Consider the following 17,498-nt stretch of genomic DNA (forward strand, 5'->3'; position numbering starts at 1 on the left):
ATGCCGCGGTGTATATATGTAAAATTAGCAACCGGTTCGGTATTTATGAGACTTCTAAATGCGTAAAAAGTGTTTCCATCATGTTTTTCTAACCTGCTCTTAACTTGGGTTCGATCGAACACTAGGGTTTCGGTCAGTTGGCCTCAGGGGTTCGACGGAGCCTCTGTCCAAACCTGACTAAGTAAGTTCAATGTCTTATTATTATAATCAAATGACAGCAATCATTTCCATGAGATTATTTTCTAATATAAGTGTTTTGGCCCTTGGGTTCGATCGAACACTGGGGTTTCGGTCAGTTGGCCTTAGGGGTTCAGTCAGTCGGCCTCAGGGGTTCGACGGAGCCTCTGTCCAAACCTGACTAAATAAATTCAATGTTTTATTATTATAATCAAATGACAGCAATCATTTCCATGAGATTATTTTCTAATATTAGTGTTTTGGCCCTTGGGTTCGATCGAACACTAGGGTTTCGGTCAGTTGGCCTTAGGGGTTCAGTCAGTCGGCCTCAGGGGTTCGACGGAGCCTCACTAAATAAGTTCAATGTTTTATTATTATAATCAAATGACAGCAATCATTTCCATTAATTTATTATCTAATATAAGTGTTTTGGCCCACTTACAATGACATAAAAAAAACATTGTTTTTCATGAACTCCGTACAAATTGGGGTTGGAAATAATTTGTACCACTTTCAGATATCGCATTTAGGTCCCACTATACCACGGGCGGTATAGCTCGGTTGGTAGAGCGGCCGTGCGAGCAACTTGAGGGTTGCAGGTTCGATCCCCGCTTCCGCCATCCTAGTCACTGCCGTTGTGCCCTTGGGCAAGACACTTTACCCACCTGCTCCCAGTGCCACCCACACTGGTTTAAATGCAACGTAGATATTGGGTTTCACTATGTAAAGCGCTTTGGAGTCACTAGAGAAAAAGCGCTATATAAATATAATTCCCTTCACATGTTGCACAATGAGATGTAAACATGGTGTACATTCCTGTAACTTTCTGTTTGTCAAATAGATCTTTATTAGTATTTCTTTAATGTAGTAACATCATTAAATTAAGAAAAAACATTTTATTTTTCACTAAAGAAGAGTTTGGTGAATGCGAAATATAAAACTGGCCGGGTTCGGTACCTCCAACAAGGTTAAGAACCACTGGGTTAGAGCCGGGGTAGGTGGAACCTATGGCTCTTTTGATGACTGCCCCTGGCTCTCAGATAAATCTGTTGCTTAACACGATAAGTAATTAACGATTTCACTGGGAATCACGGTGTTAAAAAAAACATTCGAAATATAAAACATTCTCATGCATTTTAATCCATCCATCCGTTCCTACCGCACCTGTTCAAGAAATGGCATTAATGGTGAAAAGTATTTTTTATATATTATTGGTTAGCTTCGGAATAACAAAGTTATTAAAAAGAATAAGAGACTTATTATACTCTAAAAATGTTGGTCTTACTTAAAAATGCATGCATTTAGTTGTTTTAATTAGGGAAAGTCCAAATAAAAGAAGATGCATAGAATTCTCTTGTCAAGAGCGTGGGACCACACTGTACAAAAGGTACATGTCTGCACGTTTCTCTTTATTGAGCTGAATAGAATCCTGTCTCTTTTTAATTCCTTGCTTCTTGTCTTGTTTAATAGATCCATCCATCCATCCATCATCTTCCGCTTATCCGAGGTCGGGTCGCGGGGGCAACAGCCTAAGCAGGGAAACCCAGACTTCCCTCTCCCCAGCCACTTCGTCTAGCTCTTCCCGGGGGATCCCGAGGCGTTCCCAGGCCAGCCGGGAGACATAGTCTTCCCAACGTGTCCTGGGTCTTCCCCGTGGCCTCCTACCGGTTGGACGTGCCCTAAACACCTCCCTAGGGAGGCGTTCGGGTGGCATCCTGACCAGATGCCCGAACCACCTCATCTGGCTCCTCTCCATGTGGAGGAGCAGCGGCTTTACTTTGAGTTCCTCCCGGATGGCAGAGCTTCTCACCCTATCTCTAAGGGAGAGACCCAAACTCATTTCGGCCGCTTGTACCCGTGATCTTATCCTTTCGGTCATGACCCAAAGCTCATGACCATAGGTGAGGATGGGAACGTAGATTGACCGGTAAATTGAGAGCTTTGCCTTCCGGCTCAGCTCCTTCTTCACCACAACGGATCGGTACAACGTCCGCATTACTGAAGACGCCGCACCGATCCGCCTGTCGATCTCACGATCCACTCTTCCCTCACTCGTGAACAAGACTCCTAGGTACTTGAACTCCTCCACTTGGGGCAGGGTCTCCTCCCCAACCCGGAGATGGCACTCCACCCTTTTCCGGGCGAGAACCATGGACTCGGACTTGGAGGTGCTGGTTCTCATTCCGGTCGCTTCACACTCGGCTGCGAACCGATCCAGCGAGAGCTGAAGATCCCGGACAGATGAAGCCATCAGGACCACATCATCTGCAAAAAGCAGAGACCTAATCCTGCGGTCACCAAACCGGAACCCCTCAACGCCTTGACTGCGCCTAGAAATTCTGTCCATAAAAGTTATGAACAGAATCGGTGACAAAGGACAGCCTTGGCGGAGTCCAACCCTCACTGGAAACGTGTCCGACTTACTGCCGGCAATGCGGACCAAGCTCTGACACTGATCATACAGGGAGCGGACCGCCACAATAAGACAGTCCGATACCCCATACTCTCTGAGCACTCCCCACAGGACTTCCCGAGGGACACGGTCGAATGCCTTCTCCAAGTCCACAAAGCACATGTAGACTGGTTGGGCAAACTCCCATGCACCCTCAAGAACCCTGCCGAGAGTATAGAGCTGGTCCACAGTTCCACGACCAGGACGAAAACCACACTGCTCCTCCTTGTTTAATAGATGTCATCAGTAATTGAACCTGACAGTTTTATTCAGTGTTAAAAAATATTATACGGCTCTCACGGAAATACATTTTAAGATATTTGTCTTTCATGGCTCTCTCAGACAAAAAGGTTCCCGACCCCTGGGTTAAGAGTGTCGCGCCTTGAGATCGGTAGGTCGTGAGTTCAAACCCCGTCATACCAAAGACTATAAAAACGGGACCCAGTACCTCCCTGCTTGGCACTCAGCATCAAGGGTTGGACTTGGGGGTTAAATCACCAACAATTATTCCCGGGCGCGGACCAGCGCTGCTGCTCACTGCTCCCCTCACCTCCCAGGAGGGTGGAACAAATGGATGGGTCAAATGCAGAGGGCAATTTCACCTTTGATTGATTGATTGATTGAAACTTTTATTAGTAGATTGCACAGTTCAGTACATATTCCGTAAAATCGACTACTAAATGGTAACACCCCAATAAGTTTTTCAACTTGTTTAAGTCGGGGTCCACGTTAATCAATTCACACACTTGAATGTGTGTGACTACAAGTTGTACTTTAACTTTTTGCGAAACACTCCAAACATCGAAACGTGTCAAAAACCACCTCATGAGAGATACTTGAGATTTTCCGAAATAAGGGTGTTTCCGTTACCAGTTTCTTATTGCGATATTTAGGTTTTGCGCATTTCTCGGGGTAAAGGACACAGACTTTTCATCGGAACCAGAAAATCTTAACTCTGCTAAACATGCTGTCACCTTGACCCAGATACACGGAATAATAATGAGCTTTTTCGGGCTGGGCAGAGAATTTAGATTAGATTAGATTAGATAGTACTTTATTTATTCAATCAGGAAAATTACAATTTTCAGCACAATCCCATTCAAGATCAGACAAACATTACAGGGAGACAGAACAGGATCTATTAGATCTATAGGATTTATGAACAGAAGGTTATAGAGCAGGGGTCGGGAACCTTTTTGGCTGCGAGAGCCAAGAAGCCAAATATTTAAAAATGTATTTCCCTAAGAGCCATATAAATAAATAAATAAATGGGTTGTACTTGTATAGCGCTTTTCTACCTTCAAGGTACTCAAAGCGCTTTGACACTACTTCCACATTTACCCATTCACACACTGATGGAGGGAGCTGCCATGCAAGGCGCCAACTAGCACCCATCAGGAGCAAGGGTGAAGTGTCTTGCTCAGGACACAACGGACGTGACGAGGTTGGTTCTAGGTGGGATTTGAACCAGTGACCCTCGGGTTGCGCACGGCCACTCTCCCACTGCGCCACGCCGTCCCTATAATATTTTTTTCAACACTGAACACAACTAAACGCGTGCATTTTTTTAATTAAGACCAACATTTCCAAAGTATAATAAGTCTCTTATTCTTTGTAATAACATTGTTACTGTGGAGGGGGCGTGGCCTGCGGGCCTGCAGCAAAGCGAGATGTTGCCAGGACCGGCCTCGAAATCAACGACAGGTGCGTAGACGGCCCACCTGGGCCTTTTTTTATCTAATCACCTGTCGCTCTGTTATAAGCAGCAGCCAGGAGGAGAGACGGGGTTGGGGCTGGAGCCAGAGCGTGAGTGAGGACGAAAGAGAAAAAGACAGTTGCTGGAAAGCAACTGAGAGAAAAATGAAATAAAACAATATTGGAACCCTAAAACAGGTTCTTGGTGGTCTGAAGAACCCCCAGGAGGGCAAGCCCCACACTAACCAATAATAAATAAATTACTTCTTACCATTAACGCAACTTCTTGAACATAAAATGTTTTATATTTTGAACGTTGTTTTTAACACTGTGATCGCAAGTGGAATTATTCGTTACTTATCCTGTTAAGCAACGTCAGCTCAGATTTATCCGAGAGCCATCAAAAGAGCCACATCTGGCTCTAGAGCCATAGGTTCCCTACCCCCGTTATAGAGAAAGAAGTTAGTAGAGATGGTAGTCAAAGGACTTTGGGAATGGAACGGAAAAACATGGGAGCAAAAACAGAGACAGGAAAAAGGGGGGACATCTTCCATCTTTGCTTTTGTTACCTCAGAAGAACCACCCAGGAGAGCCTCCCAGAGCCACCACACCACACCTCCTCCACCTCCCTTCACTCTTTGCTCCTGCCCTCCCGCTTCCTGACAGGCCTCCTCGCCGCCAGCGCCTCGCCGCTGAAACAAGACGAACGTGCCATCAAGTGTGCCGCCACCACGACCCCCCCAGCTCTGTTATTGTGACCAACTTGTTTTGGTCTGGGGACAGAATTCCCAAGAACACCACATTGGGATTAGTCAGCATGCAGCTAGGGCTGGGCGATGGATATCTCGATATTTTCAGGCCGTATCGCGTCAATTGACCAAAACTTTATTTTTTTAAACAGTTATTAAGCAGTGGCACAAACATTCATGTCATTTCCAAAACAGAACCTGCAAGATTGTCAGAGACATTTTAAAACAAGCTATGAGTGCACTTTTGTGCATGATGTCACTAAGATGACATATCAAAACAACACTAAATTTAAGTGTACGTTTTGTACAGAACACCACTACTATAGTTTAAAACAAATAAAGTGCACTTTCGTGCATGATGTCACTAAGATGACATATCCAAACAACACTAAATTTAAGTGTACTTTTTGTACAGAACGCCGCTACAATAGTTTAAAACAAATAAAGTGCACTTTTGTGCATGATGTCACTAAGAGGACATATCAAAACAACACTAAATTTAAGTGTACTTTTTGTACAGAACGCCACTACAATAGTTTAAAACAAATAAAGTGCACTTTTGTGCATGATGTCACTAAGATGACATATCAAAACAACACTAAATTTAAGAGTACTTTTTGTACAGAACACCACTACTATAGTTTAAAACAAATAAAGTGCACTTTTGTGCATGATGTCACTAAGATGACATATCCAAACAACACTAAATTTAAGTGTACTTTTTGTACAGAACGCCACTACAATATTTTAAAACAAATAAAGTGCACTTTTGTGCATGGTGTCACTAAGATGACATATCAAAACAACACTAAATTTAAGTGTACTTTTTGTACAGAACGCCACCACAATAGTTTGAAACAAATAAAGTGCACTTTTGTGCATGATGTCACTAAGATGACATATCAAAACAATACTAAATTCAAGTGTACGTTTTGTACAGAACGCCACTACTATAGTTTAAAACAAATAAAGTGCACTTTTGTGCATGATGACATATCAAAACAACACTAAATTTAAGTGTACTTTTTGTACAGAACGCCACTACTATAGTTTAAAACAAATAAAGTGCACTTTTGTGCATGATGACATATCAAAACAACACTAAATTTAAGTGTACTTTTTGTACAGAACGCCACTACAATAGTTTGAAACAAAGTGCACTTTTGTGCATGATGTCACTAAGATGACATATCAAAACAATACTAAATTTAAGTGTACTTTTTGTACAGAACGCCACTACAAAAGTTTAAAATAAATAAAGTGCACTTTTGTGCATGATGTCACTAAGATTACATTTCAAAACAACACTAAATTTAAGTGTACTTTTTGTACAGAACGCCAATACTATAGTTTAAAACAAATAAAGTGCACTTTTGGGCATGGTGTCACTAAGATGACATATCAAAACAACACTAAATTTAAGTGCACTTTTTGTACAGAACGCCACTACAATAGCTTGAAACAAATAAAGTGCACTTTTGTGCATGATGACATATCAAAACAACACTAAATTTAAGTGTACTTTTTGTACAGAACTCCACTACTATAGTTTGAAACAAATAAAGTGCACTTTTGTGCATGGTGTCACTAAGATGACATATCAAAACAACACTAAATTTAAGTGTACTTTTTGTACAGAACACCACTACAATAGTTTAAAACAAATAAAGTGCACTTTTGTGCATGATGTCACTAAGATGACATATCAAAACAACACTCAATTTAAGTGTACTTTTTGTACAGAACGCCACTACAATAGTTTAAAACAAATAAAGTGCACTTTTGTGCATGATGTCACTAAGAACATATCAAAACAATACTAAATTTAAGTGTACTTTTTGTACAGAACGCCACTACTATAGTTTAAAACAAATAAAGTGCACTTTTGTGCATGATGTCACTAAGATGACATATTAAAACAATACTAAATTTAAGTGTACTTTTTGTACAGAACACCACTACTATAGTTTGAGAAAAATAAAGTGCACTTTTGTGCATGATGTCACTAAGATGACATATCAAAACAACACTAAATTTAAGTGTACTTTTTGTACAGAACACCACTACTATAGTTTAAAACAAATAAAGTGCACTTTGTGCATGATGTCACTAAGATGACATATCAAAACAATACTAAATTTAAGTGTACTTTTTGTACAGAACGCCACTGCAATAGTTTAAAACAAATAAAGTGCACTTTTGTGCATGATGTCACTAAGATGACATATCAAAACAATACTAAATTTAAGTGTACTTTTTGTACAGAACGCCACTACAATAGTTTGAAACAAATAAAGCGCACTTTTGTGCATGATGTCACTAAGATGACATATCAAAACAATACTACATTTAAGTGTACTTTTTGTACAGAACACCACTCCAATAGTTCAAAACAAATAAAGGGCACTTTTGTGCATGATGTCACATCAAAACAATACTAAATTTAAGTGTACTTTTTGTACAGAACGCCACTGCAATAGTTTGAAACAAATAAAGTGCACTTTTGTGCATGATGTCACTAAGATGACATATCAAAACAACACTAAATTTAAGTGTACTTTTTGTACAGAACGCCACTACAATAGTTTGAAACAAATAAAGTGCACTTTTGTGCATGTCACTAAGATGACATATCCAAACAACACTAAATTTAAGTGTACTTTTTGTACAGAACGCCACTACAATAGTTTAAAACAAATAAAGTGCACTTTTGTGCATGTCACTAAGATGACATATCAAAACAACACAAAATTTAAGTGTACTTTTTGTACAGAACGCCACTACAATAGTTTGAAACAAATAAAGTACACTTTTGTGCATGATGTCACTAAGATGACATATCAAAACAATACTACATTTAAGTGTACTTTTTGTACAGAACACCACTCCAATAGTTCAAAACAAATAAAGGGCACTTTTGTGCATGATGTCACATCAAAACAATACTAAATTTAAGTGTACTTTTTGTACAGAACGCCACTGCAAGTTTGAAACAAATAAAGTGCACTTTTGTGCATGATGTCACTAAGATGACATATCCAAACAACACTAAATTTAAGTGTACTTTTTGTACAGAACGCCACTACAATAGTTTAAAACAAATAAAGTGCACTTTTGTGCATGTCACTAAGATGACATATCAAAACAACACAAAATTTAAGTGTACTTTTTGTACAGAACGCCACTACAATAGTTTGAAACAAATAAAGTGCACTTTTGTGCATGATGTCACTAAGATGACATATCAAAACAATACTAAATTTAAGTGTACTTTTTGTACAGAACGCCACTACAATAGTTTAAAACAAATAAAGTGCACTTTTGTGCATGATGTCACACAAGATACTTCAATAAGCGTCAAATAAAAATGAACTGCATAATAGGAAATATAATAGTGTATGTCCTTTGTTGACTATTTTTTTCATACGACGATCTACAAATGTTTGCCTCGGCATTTTGATGCTGTGGCACCGAATGGAGTTGTTGACATGCGGAGTTTCAAGCACTTTTCATTCTCTAGCGCGGGGGTCGGCGACCCGCGGCTCTAACTTTAGCGCCGCCCTTGTGGCTCTCTGGAGCTTTTTCAAAAATGTATAAAAAGATTTTAAAAAATGTAGGGGAAAAAAAATACATTTTTTTGTTTTAATATAGTTTCTGCAGGAGGACAAACAAGACGGAAACCTCCCTAATTGTTATAAAGCACACTGTTTATATTAAACATGCTTCACTGATTCGAGTATTTGGTGTGCGCCGTTTTGTCCTACTCATTTTGGCGGTCCTTGAACTCATCGTGGTTTGTTTACATGTACACCTTTCTCCGACTTTCTAAGACGTGTTTTATGCCACTTCTTTTTCTCTCTCGTTTTGTCCACCAAACTTTTAACATTGTGTATGAAAGCACAAAGGTGAGTTTTGTTGATGTTATTGACTTGTGTGGAGTGCTAATCAGACATATTTGGTCCCTGCATGACTGCAAGCTAATCGATGCTAACATGCTATTTAGGCTAGCTGTATGTACATATTGCATCATTATGCCTCATTTCTAGCTAGAGTTGAGCTCATTTAGTTTCCTTTAAAGCCTCATAATTCAATTTATATCTCGTGACACAAAATATGTGTGTAATATGTCTTTTAATTGTTTGCAGCTCCAGACGGATCTGTTTTTGTATTTTGGGTCCAATATGGCTCTTTCAACATTTTGGGTTGCCGACCCCTGCTTTAGCGGGTGACTTTTCAAATGATGCTACATATTAGCGGTAATGCTACTTTTTGTAGCAACGCTTTTGCAGCGTACTTGACAAATTACGGTTGTCTGTTCGACATATTCCCGCTTGAAGCCAAACCACCGCCAGACGATGGACCCCCTGCTGTTTTTCTCGGGAATTCATTCTTCCATCATTTGTAACCAGATTCGCACCTTCTCTCTCTCTGTGAGAAGCAGAGACATGAAAGAGGGAGAAGAGCCTGTAGTGCATGGGTGTCAAACTCTGGCCCTCGGGCCAAATTTGACCCGCCGTGCAATTTTATTTGGCCCTTGAGGCAATATCAAATTAAAATTAGAGCTGGCCCGCCGCTAATACTCATACTTGCAAACTCTCCCGATTTTCCAACCATTCTCCCGAATTCCTCCAGATTTCCACCCGGACAACAATATTGGGGGCATGCCTATAAGGCAGAGCCTTTAGCTTTGTCTACAATATGTTGTCACCTCCGCTTTTCCTCCATACAAACAGCCTGCCGGCCAAGTCACATATTATATGCGACTTATACACACACTTAAGTGAATGCCAGCATACTTGCTCAACAGCCATACAGGTCAGACTGAGGGTGGCCGTATAAACAACTTTAACACTGTTACAAATATGCGCCGCAGAGTGGACCCACACCAAACAAGAATGACAAAACACATTTCGGAAGAACATCCACACTTAAGTGAATGCCAACATACTTGCTCAACAGCCATACAGGTCAGACTGAGGGTGGCCGTATAAACAACTTTAACACTGTTACAAATATGCGCCGCACAGTGAACCCACACCAAACAAGAATGACAAACACATTTCGGGAGAACATCCACACTTAAGTGAATGCCAACATACTTGCTCGACAGCCATACAGGTCAGACTGAGGGTGGCCGTATAAACAACTTTAACACTGTTGCAAATATGCGCCGCACAGTGAACCCACACCAAACAAGAATGACAAACACATTTCGGGAGAACATCCACACTTAAGTGAATGCCAACATACTTGCTCAACAGCCATACAGGTCAGACTGAGGGTGGCCGTGTAAACAACTTTAACACTGTTACAAATATGCGCCGCACAGTGAACCCACACCAAACAAGAATGACAAACACATTTCGGGAGAACATCCACACTTAAGTGAATGCCAACATACTTGCTCAACAGCCATACAGGTCAGACTGAGGGTGGCCGTATCAACAACTTTAACACTGTTACAAATATGCGCCGCACAGTGAACCCACACCAAACAAGAATGACAAACACATTTCGGGAGAACATCCACACTTACGTGAATGCCAACATACTTGCTCGACAGCCATACAGGTCAGACTGAGGGTGGCCGTGTAAACAACTTTAACACTGTTACAAATATGCGCCGCACAGTGAACCCACACCAAACAAGAATGACAAACACATTTCGGGAGAACATCCACACTTAATTAAGTGAATGCCAACATACTTGCTCAACAGCCATACAGGTCAGACTGAGGGTGGCCGTATAAACAACTTTAACACTGTTACAAATCTGCGCCGCAGAGTGAACCCACACCAAACAAGAATGACAAACACATTTCGGGAGAACATCCACACTTAAGTGAATGCCAACATACTTGCTCAACAGCCATACAGGTCAGACTGAGGGTGGCCGTATAAACAACTTTAACACTGTTACAAATATGCGCCGCAGAGTGAACCCACACCAAACAAGAATGACAAACACATTTCGGGAGAACATCCACACTTAAGTGAATGCCAACATACTTGCTCAACAGCCATACAGGTCAGACTGAGGGTGGCCGTATAAACAACTTTAACACTGTTACAAATATGCGCCGCAGAGTGAACCCACACCAAACAAGAATGACAAACACATTTCGGGAGAACATCCACACTTAAGTGAATGCCAACATACTTGCTCAACAGCCATATAGGTCAGACTGAGGGTGGCCGTATAAACAACTTTAACACTGTTACAAATATGCGCCGCACAGTGAACCCACACCAAACAAGAATGACAAACACATTTCGGGAGAACATCCACACCGTAACATAATAATAATAATGGATTAGATTTATATCGCGCTTTTCTATTGTTAGATACTCAAAGCGCTCACAGAGAAGTTGGAACCCATCATTCATTCACACCTGGTGGTGGTAAGCTACATCTGTAGCCACAGCTGCCCTGGGGTAGACTGACGGAAGCGTGGCTGCCAGTTTGCGCCTACGGCCCCTCCGACCACCACCAATCATTCATTCATCATTCATTCACCAGTGTGAGCGGCACCGTGGTCAAAGGGTGAAGTGTCCTGCCCAAGGACACAACGGCAGCGATTTGGATGTCAATAGGTGGGAAGCGAACCTGCAACCCTCAGGTTTCTGGCACGGCCGCTCTACCCACTACGCCACGCCGCCCCACAACACAACATAGACACAACAGAACAAATACCCACAACCCCTTGCAGCACTAACTCTTCCGGGACACTACAATATACCCCCCACCACCAACCATCTCATTGTTATTTTATTTTAAGATTTATTAGCCTGTGGAAAAAAGTAATCAGAAGGCTGCAAATAGAAAAGAGGCATTAAATGTTTTATTTAAATTTTTATTAATTTTACCATTGATGTTTTTTGTTTATTTTTAAAGTTGATTTTGCACTATTAAGTTATATAATTATTGCTTGTTCCATATTCAGTGGTAAAGCAAATCAGTGGAGCAAATTGAGCAATAATTAACAATTTATTCATGCACTTTCTCTTGCTACTTCAAGGCTTGAATGTTTGATTCATTCATTATTGCTATTTTATTTTCAAATGTATTATTAGCCTGTGGAAAAAGTTTATTTTGATATTGACCTCAGAAGGCTGCAAATAGAAAAAGGCTGCATGTCACTATAAAGTTATATAAGCCTTGTTTGTTCAATATTCGATGCAAATCTTGTTTGGGTCCCTATTAAAAGGTTCATTTGTTCGACCTCGGCCCACGGCTTTGTTCAGTTTGACATTTCGGCCCACTCTGTGTTTGAGTTTGACACCCCTGCTGTAGTGTAATGCCCACAGCTAAGTATACTCGAATAGTCATTTTCTATATCGCACAGAGACAAACCCAGAATATCGATATATGGCCCAGCCCTACGTGCCATGATGAGGTGTTAAATGCGCTTGATGACGACGCCTGTCAGCACAAACAGGACTTGCAGCTTTCAGGACAACAAACCGTCAGTGTCATGAATATCATATTTAAAGTCTCATGTCACGCTCCGGGTCTTCCTTACCGTCGGGCGGTCAGAGGTCTCTGAAAGTCTCTGCTCGGGCGTCGCGCTTTCCACCGTCAACAACGCAGCTCCTGAGAGTCGCAGCGCGTCGTCCTCTACGTGGGCGATCGTGATTTGGCCCAGCTCGGCGTTCTCCTGCCACAAGGCGACACAAACAGAACCCCTCCCTAGTTGTTCAGAGACACAGGGGACGGTCGGACGGAGTTCTTTCCAACAGACCTCAGCTTCTGCCGCGCTGGATGTGGTCTTCGGGACTTGGAGCTGCTGGATAAAGAGAGCCGGGACTTTCTAGGACGAGAGTAGGACAGAACGTGGTTGACCGACTTATCAACCGATCCGCCTAATGATCGACCGACCTTCTCCAGTTCTAGCAGCAACTTCTGCAGCTCCTCAATGACGCTGAAGACGGTCAACGTCTCCTCAGCCTTCTCTGGAAGATGAAGTTCCGGTTTTGCCTTCTGGATGTCCGCGATGCTGCTCCTCATGGAGTGGATCTTCTGTTCCACCACCTGTGCACGCCCACGGAGCATCGAGCATGTTTCAAATCAAGAGACGAGCGGCATGTTACCTTGAGACGTCTCTCTTTGGGGCTGGGCAGCGTCTCTGGAGAACATAAAATAGTCTTGATCTCAGCAATGTTGCTCTCCATCTTCCGGACCTCGCTCTCGATCACTTCCACCTCCTTGGAAACCGGACCGTACGAGATACAAGAGACACAAGCGGCTGTCAGCAACACAAAGACATTTAAAGACCAAAGCAATCTAAGACTAACGGAGGTGGCCTGCTGGAGTCGAGACAGAGGCTCTGCAAAGCTGTCTTGAACGACGGCCACTTGGCGGTCGGCTCGGGAGAGCTGTTCCCGGAGAGCTGACACCTCCACCACTTCAGACATTTGGTCCAGGACTGAACTAAAACCTCGCAACGTGGTGCGGATCTGCGTCGAGTCTTTCAAGACCGTCTGTGACGTCATGAATCAAAAGAAGGTATCATTACTAACAACATTAAAAAAAAACACGATTTGGGAAAAAACTTGTGATTTTTTTTAATTGATGTCCGACCGACCTCCAGAGCTTGAACGTGGTCGCTCAGACATTTAGCTGTGGTGTAAGTGCGAGGAGCGGCGAGCCAGGACTGAGCCTGCGCCATCCAACTCTCGGAGCTGTTGATCATTTCTTGATGCTCCTGAAGCCACGTCTGCATCTAAACACAAAAAAACGTAATATTACCGTATTTTCCTGACTACAAAGCGCAATTCAAATCAATTATTTTTCAAAAAATTCGACAGTGCGCCTTATAACCCTGGTGTGACCAGTAGATGGCAGTCAAACATACGAGATAAGTGTAGTCTGCGCCGTGTGATGTGCTTCAACATCCATACATCCATCCATTTTTTACTGCTTGTCCTTATCGGAGTCATACGAGTATTATTATGGTGTGTGTGTATAAGGTGATGTGTACAAACCCCGTTTCCATGAGTTGGGAAATTATGTTAGATGTAAATATAAACAGAATACAATGATTTGCAAATCCTTTTCAACCCATATTCAGTTGAATGCACTACAAAGACAAGATATTTTGATGTTCAAACTCATAAACTTTGTTTTTGCAAATAATTATCTTAGAATTTCATGGCTGCGACTCGTGCCAAAGTAGTTGGGAAAGGGCATGTTCACCACTGTGTTACATCACTTTTTCTTTTAACGACACTAAATAAACGTTTGGGAACTGAGGAAAGTAATTGTTGAAGCTTTGAAAGTGGAATTCTTTCCCATTCTTGTTTTATGTAGAGCTTCAGTCGTTCAACAGTCCGGGGTCTCCTCCGTCGTATTTTACGCTTCATAATGCGTCACACATTTTTGATGGGGGACAGGTCTGGACTGCAGGCGGGCCAGGAAAGTACCCAATCTCTTTCTTTACGCTGTTGTAACACTAGTCTTGCTGAAATAAGCAGGGGCGTCCATGATAACGTTGCTTGGATGACAACATATGTTGCTCCAAAACCTGTATGGACCTTTCAGCATTAATGGTGCCTTCACAGATGTGTAAGTTACCCATGCTTTGGGCACTAATACACCCCCATACCATCACAGATGCTGGCTTTTGAACTTTGCGCCTATAACAATCCGAATGGTTATTTTTCTTTTTGTTCTGGAGGACACCACGTCCCCCGTTTCCAAATATAATTTGAAATGTGGACTCTTCAGACCACAGAACACTTTTCCACTTTGCATCAGTCCATCTTAGGTGAGCTCGGGCCCAGCCAAGCCGGCGGCGTTTCAGGATATTGTTGATAAATGGGTTTGGCTTTGCATAGCAGAGTTTTAACTTGCACTTACAGCTGTAGCGACCAACTGTAGTTACTGACAGTGGTTTTATGAAGTGTTCCTGAGCCCATGTGGTGATATCCTTTACACACTGATGTCGGTTTTTGATGCAGTACTGCCTGAGTAATCAAGTTTGAACATCATCGCTTAGGTGCAGTGATTTCTCTAGATTCTTTGAACTTTTTGATGATTTTACGGACCGTAGATGGTAAAATCCCTAAACTCCTTGCAATAGCTCGTTGAGACATGTTGTTCTAAAACTGTTCGACAATTTGCTTACAAAGTGGTGACCCTCGCCCCATCCTTGTTTGTGAATTACTTAGCATTTCACGGAAGCTGCTTTTATTCCCAATCATGGCACCCACCTGTTCCCAATTAGCCTGCACACCTGTGGGATGTTCCATATAAGTGTTTGATGAGCATTCCTCAACTTTATCAGTATTTATTGCCACCTTTCTCAACTTCCTTGTCAAGTGTTGCTGGCATCAAATTGTAAAGTTAATGATTATTTGCAAAAAAATAAATAGTTTATGAGTTTGAACATCAAATATGTTGTCTTTGTAGCATATTCAACTGAATATGGCTTGAAAATGATTCGCAAATCATTGTATTCTGTTTATATTTACATCTAACGCAATTTCCTAACTCATATGGAAACGGGGTTTGTAGTATTTCTCCAGGAACGGCCATGTGGTGACATCACTTATGGTATTTTGAGAGGTAATCTTTGAAGTCGGACATCACTGAAGGCCTAGGTGGGAAACTCACGGCCCGCCACTGCATATGTTTACATGTAGCTCGTATGCGAAACCCAAGTCAAAAAGTTTGGACACCCCTGGTCTATGTATACCCTGCGATTGACTGGCGACCGGTCCATGGGTCTGCGGGCTATAGAGAGTTTTTCGTTCGGGCTCCAGTACTCTGGAATGCCCTCCCGGTAACAGTTCGAGATGCCACCTCAGTAGAAGCATTTAAGTCTCACCTTAAAACTCATCTGTATGCTCTAGCCTTTAAATAGACCTCCTTTTTAGACCAGTTGATCTGCCGCTTCTTTTCTTTTTCTCCTATGTCCCCCCCTCCCTTGTGGAGGGGGTCCGGTCCGATGACCATAGATGAAGTACTGGCTGTCCAGAGTCGAGACCCAGGATGTATCGGTTGGGGACATCTCTACGCTGCTGATCCGCCTCCGCTTGGGATGGTTTCCTGTGGACGGGACTCTCGCTGCTGTCTTGGATCCGCGTTGAGCTGAACTCTCGCGGCTGTGTTGGAGCCACTATGGATTGAACTTTCACAGTATCATGTTAGACCCGCTCGACATCCATTGCTTTCGGTCCCCTAAAGGGGGGGGGGCGAGGGGTTGCCCACATTTGAGGTCCTCCCCAAGGTTTCTCATAGTCAGCATTGTCACTGGCGTCCCACTGGGTGTGAGTTTTCCTTGCCCTTATGTGGGTTCTTCCGATGATGTCGTAGTCGTAATGGTTTGTGCAGCCCTTTGAGACATTTGTCTCAAAGGGCTGATGTTTATATAGGGCTATATAAATAAACATTGATTGATGGATGGGATAGGCTGGTTTGGTAAATTGGGATAGGCTCCAGCTGACCTGTGGCCCTAATGAGTGTAAGCAGCACAGAAAATGGATGGGTGGATGATAAAGTGGAATTTATCGAACGTCTTTCAAGAAAAAATATGTTGTGAACATTTTTAGTCCGAGGTCACACTATGCCGGTGGTAAGCTACATTTGCGGGACGGCGTGGCGCGGTCGGGAGAGTGGCCGTGCCAGCAACCTGAGGCTTCCTGGTTCAATCCCCAAATACTACTAACCTCCGTTGTGTCCTTGAACAAGACACTTCACCCTTGCTCCTGATGGGTCGTGGTTAGCGCCTTGCATGGCAGCTCCCTCCATCAGTGTGTGAATGGGTGAATGTGGGAATAGAGTCAAAGCGCTTTGAGTACCTTGAAGGTAGGAAAGTGCTATAAAAGTATAACCCAATTACCATTTTAAGAGCCTTTCTGACTACCACCAGATATTCAGTGATATTTACACACCAGTATGGACTAAACTGGAGACAACGTGGGTGAAGGATCTTGCTTAATGACTGGGATGAATGAAAAAGGCTTCAAACCGCCAACCCTCTCTCTGACTACTGGATGACCCGCTCTACCTCATGAGCCATCGCCGCCCAATTCCATTACCAACCATACCGTTTCTTCATTGAAACTTCAAAATCAGCGTCAATATTTGACTATCCAGAGTGTCAGGAGAAGGAATTAACCTTGCTGAGGAGAGTGGTCTTATGCTCCGCCTCTTTGGCCAGGTGAGCGTAGAGCTGCTGCACCTCCGTTAGTCTCTCTTCGAGGGACAACGCCTCCTGTGGGCTCTCCAGGTTCCGCACATCAGCTTCCAGCGCCGTCACGTTCGAGTGCCATCCGTCCAACTGGCCCCGCACCAGCTGCAAGAACAGTTAAGTAGAGTTAGAGTTGGCTCACATCAGATGTTCAGATGCTTTACATGTATTTGTGGTATGGGGGGTAAAGGGGAACATTATCACCAGACCTATGTAAGCGTCAATATATAC

General features: G+C 42.6%; 1 pseudogene; it reads right to left on the minus strand.

Moving 5' to 3' along the window:
• Window positions 1-4,402: 4,402 nt before the first annotated feature.
• The window catches only part of LOC133542389 (uncharacterized), a 130,967-nt pseudogene continuing 117,871 nt past the window's right edge, over window positions 4,403-17,498 (minus strand).

This window comes from Nerophis ophidion, linkage group LG24 (assembly GCF_033978795.1).
Source record: "Nerophis ophidion isolate RoL-2023_Sa linkage group LG24, RoL_Noph_v1.0, whole genome shotgun sequence".
Classification (NCBI taxonomy): Eukaryota; Metazoa; Chordata; class Actinopteri; order Syngnathiformes; family Syngnathidae; genus Nerophis; species Nerophis ophidion.